The sequence below is a fragment of the Capsicum annuum genome, chromosome 10 (genome assembly GCF_002878395.1).
Source record: "Capsicum annuum cultivar UCD-10X-F1 chromosome 10, UCD10Xv1.1, whole genome shotgun sequence".
In the NCBI taxonomy this organism is placed as follows: domain Eukaryota; kingdom Viridiplantae; phylum Streptophyta; class Magnoliopsida; order Solanales; family Solanaceae; genus Capsicum; species Capsicum annuum.
Genome location: NC_061120.1, coordinates 16,018,830 through 16,027,312, shown reverse-complemented (window position 1 = coordinate 16,027,312; position 8,483 = coordinate 16,018,830). Strand labels below are relative to the sequence as shown.

General features: G+C 31.3%; 1 long non-coding RNA gene across 1 annotated transcript; it reads left to right on the top strand.

Annotated features, from left to right (window-relative positions):
• Positions 1 to 965: 965 nt before the first annotated feature.
• On the top strand, positions 966 to 3,133 carry LOC124888130. Its single transcript, XR_007046109.1, has 2 exons — positions 966 to 1,525; positions 2,967 to 3,133. It is a non-coding gene; the product is annotated as an uncharacterized LOC124888130 (long non-coding RNA).
• Positions 3,134 to 8,483: the final 5,350 nt, after the last annotated feature.

Below are 8,483 nucleotides of genomic sequence, written 5' to 3'. Positions count from 1 at the left end.
TTACTATAATTTTTTTGTCTAATTTTATTATTTCTTGATTCGTGAGAATTTGGGTTCTATGGGTCATATTTAATTTTTCTGAATGCGAGGAAAAGGATCTCAAACCAGACTAAGGGAGTTCTTGGTCGCTGATAGATTGTGTGTAATTAACTTTATGTGTTTTACATTCTAGGATGAGGAATTTAGTTTTGAGGTATATGGAACTAGAAGTATTGAAGTTATGAAAAAACAATTTCACTGAAAATATTTCAATGAATTTAGACAAAAATAATAAGGGGTCATTTGGTAAAGTGTATTGCCTTAGTTTATGTGTTTTAACATTTTAGGATGAGAAATTTAGTTTTGAGGTATATGAAACTGGAAGTATTACCCTTATGAAAAAACAATTTCACTAAAAATATTTCAATGGATTTAGACAAAAATAGTAAGGGATCATTTGGTTAAGTGCATTACAAAAACAAAGCATGCATGTTTTGTGTAGTATTAAAACTGGCTTGTTATATTTTTTTTAGTCAATCTATCAATAAATTAACTAAAAATTTACCTCCTAAGTTAAAGATTCTTGATACAAGTATCAATATATTAATTGAAATTTTCCCTTCAAATATGTTTATCGTCAATAATTTACATATATTTATCACTCTCGCAAACTACTTGTTTGTCCTAATTTCAGAATCTTGGGTGAGTTTGAATCACTTAGTAGAATTAGAATGGAAAAAAAATTATCTAAATAGGTCAATTTCAAAAGAATTATTAAGGTTATATAAGCTTACTAGAACTTCAACATAATCTCAATGAATCTATTAGCTTTTGAGTAGTGTTTAATGAAAAGTTGACACGCTAGTGATAAATTTTTTTTATTATTAAATATTAAGGTTATTAAATATAAAGACATTTTAAATTTTAAAGGTGGATGTGAAGGATATTTTGAATTTTAAAAATGAAGTAAAAGGCAAATGAATTTTTAATACCATTATTAATAGGTGAAAGAGCATTTTAGACCCTTGTCCGAAAATCAGTCACACACCCATTTTTCTCTTTTTTTCTCTCTCAAAAGGCTAACCCACCACTGCCTATCGCCGCCGTCGAAGCGGATCACCAGATGAACGGTGATCTCCTTACCCTCACTTCTCTTTCCCCATATTTCTCTCTCCGGCAAACGCTACCTCCAGCTGGCAACAACAAACCCAACTCCAGTGCTGCCTCCCTCCAAAATAGCCCGCCAGCTACTCCCACTGATGTAAATCACGAAAACAACTAGTACGCCGCTCCGAGAAACCGCAAAAACAACCATTCCACAGTTCTAGCAAGCTGCGTCGCCTCGATGCCGACGCCCTTCCTCTTCTCTCATCTGCCATTACTCCACTAGTCATCAGTCGCCACACGTCATCCCCTCTTTCATTGTGAACCAATGCCGACAGGCTCTTGCCTGTGGACTGTGAGTAGCCGCTCCGACAATCATCAAGAGCCGCTGCCGACCTATTTTCATCAAAAATTGATGAGTTCTTAAAGAACTCTTCCTCAGGTTTAGTTTAATCTCTTTTATGATCTCAATTTGATTTATTTGTGTGTAAATTGTCTATTAATTTGATTTTTTTTATTTAAAATTATGATGACGGGATATTGATTTTAGCTGAAATTATTCAATTTTTATTATTTATTACTTTAGATTGTTATATTGTGAAAATTCTTAATTTTGTGAATTTTGATCGCGTGTTTGTGTGGATTAAAATTTGGTTGAATTTTATTGAGGAATTACTTGATTACTAACGATATTCTTGATAAGATGAAATGGTTACTTTAAAAGTGCATCATGGTTCAAAATTGACCGAATTCGATATTTAATAATCTGTTGTGTGATTTTCGATGAATTCGATATTTAATAATCTGTTGTGTGATTTTCGATTTATATGTGCTTTTGAATTCAAATTTAAATATTCATGATATTGTCTATTCTTGATAAATTATGATCACCCATTGTTATCTTTTTATCTAAATTGATTTCTCTCTTAAATATGATTAGGATAACTTTTTTACATTTAATTATTCATGCTAAAATGTGATTCACTCTTTTAAGATTATTTTTCGATAATATTTAATTTTTTTATTTTTTTATTTTACTAGTTATTTATGACAATTGTGATTTGATCTATATGATTTTGCTCACACATTTTTAGTATTTTTTTTCTTTTTATTTTTGAGCTGAATTTCACATATAGTAATCACATATATCATATTGACCATTTTGAATATTTTTCTTTTCTTTTTGGCCGAAATAATCATACAGTAAGAAAGCATAATTCCTTTTATTAATTTATTCTTGTGATTTATTAAAAGAAAAGATTTCATTTGATTGATTTCACAAAATATTCTTCTCTCTTTTTACTTTTGAGACTACTCACTGTATAAACAATCTTTCCTTCTTTTATGAAATCATCTTTCATCATAGTCTCCTACTCCCTATACCAAAGAGGATACTCTTCTCTGTACATAAGATATTTCTTTTGCTTTTGGTCTTGGAACTTCAGCTGTTACTATTATTACGGATTTTCACTTTGGAACGCATGGTGTTTTATGTTTTAGTACTTTCACTCTTAATTGGTTAGAGAATTCTCTAACAATGCATTAATTTCTTTGTATTAATCCTATGAGACTTGTTTTGAGACTACCTGCTTTAAATGCTTTCTGTCATAAGTTCTATTCCTTTGTGTTTTTTGGTGACCAGTTAGATGATGTGCTATTTGTTTGGCATGTTTTCCTTCTTTATTTATAATTAAATATTTTTTCCACCAGAGTGTTGTTCTATGTGAATTCGAAACTGTTTGCCCATCTCACAGTCCTTTGACGTGAGTCTGCCTAGAATCCTTGAGATTCTTAGGATATCAATAGCGTCAAGGGTTGGTTATGGGACATCAAATGTATGTTTTGAATTAAGAGAGTGTTTGGTGTTTTTTTCATGTTCACAGGTTGAAGACAAGAATTTAGACGAGATGAAGAGTTGTCAGGGTTTTGAGAGTAGTTAAGGACTGTCCCACTTAGCCCTTGTACGTTTTTCTTCTTTGTTTATTCATTGACCTGCAATAAAGTTTGTACCTCTACAATACATAATAAATTACGGGGACTCTTTATGAAAGGCGGCGATTATATGACTTTTTTTGGATAATAATTACTTTATCACCTAGGCAACACGTTTTAGAATTTTTAATTAAATTTCAATATGTTGATCCACTATCACCTAAAAATCATGTTTTAAGAGTAATAATTAATTTTCAATCAATTTAAAATAAATTTTGAACATGTTCATAAACTTTTGTACTTTAATTAATTATCCGCATATTTTAATTCGTTTTGACATAGTTAATGAGTCTTTTTTGCACATTTACAGTTATTATTCTGCCATCTAATAATTTCTGAATAGTTTAAGCAATTTTTTGCATTGTTCTAATAATTTCTATAATAAAAGAAATATTTTTTTCGCATTTTTTAAATAATTTTTGCAAAAAAAAATAATTTTTCTGCACTGTTTTAATAATATCTGCACAGTTTAAGCAATTTTCTGCAAATTTCATAAAATATTTGCACAGTCTAAATAATTTTTTGCATTGCTTTATTAATTTACTGCACAATTTCATTAATTTTCTGCATATTTTAATAAAATTTCAACACATTTTTTTTTTAAATTTTCTGTATATTTTAATAAATGTTTTGCACTATTTTTAAAATAAAATATTAGTTTATTTAATCATTTCTGATATTAATGATTGTTCGCTATTTAGATATCATGCTTTTAGGTTCTAATTATATAAAATAATTAATTATTTATTTTTGCATGTTAATTACATAATCAATCTTTAATTAATCAAGAGGCTTGTTTGAAACAATTACATGCTACTTGTTCGTCCAATGTGTTTTGTTTGACGCGAATCTTGAGTCTAATTAGGCAACCTAACTTTCTTTTGTCTAGATCAAATTCAAAGTAGTACATCCAACGCCTCTTGGACATTGAGTTGGGACGGATAGACGTATTTAAGAAACGTTGGTTTTTGTCATTTTTTATAACGTTTTTAGGCGTAAGTAATTAAATTAGGTTGGGGTGCATAGACATTCAAAAATGATGGAAGTTGACTTGAGCATATATAGACAATGCGACATACGACATTGTCATCCGTTAATAAATCAAGCGCTGATCCGAATAATAAAAATAATAAATTATTGTCCAACCTTTGAATTTGTTTATTTACTTTGATTGTTTTAATTGTTTGGGGTAGTTTAGGTTTGCTTATTTGATAAATTTTTTCTATATAAATTGTGTCTCTTCTGCCTTCTTCCTTGTCTGATTTATTATTTTATTTAATGCATCAATTAGATAATATTAATAATAAAAAATAATTAAGTCTTGTGTCTTGTTTGTTTACCACTTAGTATCATTAAGTTTGAAAAATAAGTGACCTTTGTTTATCACATAGAATCCCCACGTAATATACGAATTCGATCGAAAATCACATTTGTCGACCTCAAAAGATGTCTAACACCTTCCTTTCGAGGTAATTTGAACCATTACCCAAATTTCTGGTCAAATAGATTAAATGATAAAGTAAGTTCATAATAGAATGGTGCTCTAACGTACGTTAATTCATTAGGTGATGACTCTTCACTCTTTAGATATGCTAAAAAAAAGTTGTCACATCGAATCTCGCTTTTCGCAAAAAAATGGGACTTGACAACGACAATGGAGGTCTATGGAACAAGATGAAAGGACAAAAGATTTTCTAGTGTCTTCTTAGTTTCTTCTTTTATTTTATTATTTTTATTTCATTTTGCCTTTTTTGTTTTTTATTTGGACCATTGCAGATGGACCTTTTATTTAAGTTGGGCTCTGGGGCTGACGTTTTTGTAAATTTTGACTTTTGAAATAAATTAGATCATATGCATGGTCTTTTAATTAAAAAAAAAAAGAGAATATAATAGTTTTATCGCCAAGATAGAATATCATGCTAGTAAATGATGATTCTACCATAAAGAATAAGTCTAGTTGAATGAAAATTTAGCTCACAGATAATTTTTATGTTAGTAAATTCAATTTTATATTATTTGCCTCAAATTTGTTAAGCATATGTATATTTTTGCAGCTATACAATCTGTGAATTTCTTAATATTTATGATATTTTCGAATTAAACGGTGAGATCTATAAGATCTGGAAGGAAAGAATTCTCATTCACTTAGGGTGAATGGACATTAATTAAGCTATTAAGAAATACGAACCACATATAATGAAATTAGCACTCAAGCTGAGATTGCTCTTTATGAACAATGAAAGCGCTCTAATGGTTAGAGAATGAAATTATGGCCATGTTGTGTTGAAGAGGAAGTTGATTGCTGATGGAAATAAGAGAAAGTACATTCATAACTACTCGAAAGACTCCACTTGATTCTGATATCAAGAAAAATTCAAGTGTCGCTTAGAAAGGAGGAGCACATAAAGCAAAAATTATATCAAGTTACAACGATGGAAGGAAAGAATTCTCATTTGTGACTACTTCTATCTCTTTTGTTTTTTACGAAGCTAATATGACTGATGTTAGTCATAACACGTGGTGGATTGATTCTTCTTCTACAATTCATATTATGAATTTCTTACAAGATTTAACAAATCTGAGGAAGTCAGTGGGAGCTGAGTGAAACATTTATTCAGGAAACAAGATACGGTCGTGTGTAAAAGTTGTTGGAACATGCACTTTAGTTCTTAGTAGTGATTTTATTTTAGAGTTGGAAAAGATCTTTTATGTTCCTAACTTTTTTAGGAATTTAATTTCAGTATCAAGACGTGTACCTTTGGGATACTCCTTCTTTCTAAAAGGTTCTAATATACTTTATAAATCTAAACTTATTATATTGGTATATTGTCTAATGATCTTTTTTCACTTGATTTACAAAATCACTCCACTAATAATGTTATGCATGTTCAAGCTAGTACTAAATGTTGTGTTATGAATGACGATTTCTCTGTTTTATGGCATTGGAGATTGGAAGATATCTTCCTAGATAGAACTAAGGATTAGTAAATGATGGAGTACTTAGTACTTTAACTTTTACTGATTTCGATACTTATGTTGACAACATTAAAGACAAGCAGATAAACAAGTCAAATAAAGGTGTCAAGAGAAGTTCAACTATATTAGAAATCATACATTCAGATATATATTATTCAAATATAGATGCATATGATCAAAAATACTTTATCGCCTTTATAGATGATTATTCATGATCTATATATCTCTATAAGCTTTATAATAAAAGCAAAGCATTAGAAGACTTAAAAAGTTTTAAAGATGAAGTAGAAAAACAACGCGGAAAGCAAATTAATATTGTAAAAATGATAGAGATGATGATTACTACAGTAGATATGCTGAGGACAATCACAAGGTCCATTTGTGAAATTTCTTCAAGAAATTATGATTGTTGTCAATACATCATGTCAGGTTCTCCAGATCAAAATAGTGTAGTAGAAATAATACATCAAACATTATTAGATATGGTACGTAGTATGTTAAGTAGCTCTAAGATACCCAAGTCTTTGTGGATTGAATATCTTAAGAAGACAGTGTATATATTAAAAAGAGTTTCAATCAAGATTGTCCCAAAGACACCTTTTGAATTGTTCAAAGATTGAAAATTGAGTTTAACACATCTTCATATATGAGGATGCCCGTCTGAAGTAAGAATATACAACCTACAAGAAAAGAAATTGGATCCCAAGACCATTAGTGGATATTTCATTAGATATACCAAAAGGTCTAAAGGATACAAAATTTTTGCCCATCTATCAACACTAGGATCGTGGAATCAAGAAATTCAAATTTCTTGAGAATGACTTAATTAGTAGGAGTGACCAATTTTAAAATACAAACTTATAGATCGATCTTCCTCTTCAAGTCAATGATTGATTGTTGTACATAACACCCCTTAAGTACAATCAGGTGTTGCACAATCATTAAATAAAATTCCACAGGCTACTGAAAATACAACAACAACAACAACAACATACCCAGTGTATTACAACATAGTGGGGTCTTGGGGAGTGTAAAATATACGCAGTTCATACCACTACCTCCAAAGAAGTAGAGAGGTTATTTTTTATAATTACCAACTCAGAACAAAAGACAATAAATAAAGTCGTAATAAAATATACCACAAGATAAAAAAAAACACCCACAAAGTAGTAATCTACACTATCACGTGAGCACACGCCTCACCTTAACTCTCCTATCACTACTAGCACGAATGCAATCAAAGCACTCCTATCTACTAGCTACGCCTCACCCACCTGCACTAGCCCTTCAATCTAATCCGTGTCCTCCATAACTTCTTATATAAGGTCATGTCCTCAGCTGATCCATATCATGTCTAATCACCTCCTTTCAGTATTTCTTCGGCCTACCTCTACCCTTCTTGAAGTCATCCAAAGCCAACCTCTCACACTTACAAATTGGGGCATCAGTGCCCCTTCTCATCACATGGCCAAACCATCTCAACCTCACTTTTCGCAACTTGTTCTCCACCGAATCCATACCCACCTTCTTCTGAAGACCCTCATTCCTAACCCTATCTCTCCTAGTAAGTCCACATATTCAACGCAACATCCTCATTTTCAACACCTTCAACTTCTGGATATGAGAGTTCTTAACTGGCCAATACTCTACTGCATACAACATGGTTGGACGAACTATCACTTTATAAAATTTACCTTTAAGCTTGGGGGCACCTTTTTATCACATAAAAATCTCGAGGAAATCTTCCATTTAATCAACCTTGCACCAATACAATTCGAGACATCCTCATCAATCTCTCCATTCCCCTGAATCATAGACCTAAGATACTTAAAACTATCCCTCTTACAGATAACCAGAGAATCCATCTTCACTACAATCTTGTCCTCAAATGCCAATTCACTGAACTTGCATTTCAAATAATCCGTCTTGATCCTACTCAACTTTAACCCTTTAGATTTTAGTGTTTATCTCGAATCCTTCAACTTATCATTAACACACACACACACTTCGAGTCTCATCAATCAAAACTAAACCATCTACAAAAAAAACATACATTATGACACCTCTTCTTGAATGCGCCGCGCCAAAACATCCATCACCAATGCAAATAAAATTGGGCTAAGAGTAGATTCCTGGTGCAACCTTGTGAAAATAGGAAAATGCTCTGAATCTCCTCCCTCATCCTCACCCGAGTATTTTCTCTATCATGCATGTCCTTAATCAATCTGATGTATGCCACGGGGACCTCTCCAACCACCAAGCATCTTTAAAGAACCTTCTTAGGGACTCTGTCATACCATATCTAGGTCAATTAATACCACGTGTAAGTCCCTCTTTCTCTTCCTATACTACTCTAATAGCCTCTGTAAGAGGTGAATAGCCTATGTCATTGAGAGATCAGGCATAAATACAAACTAATTCATAAAAATAAA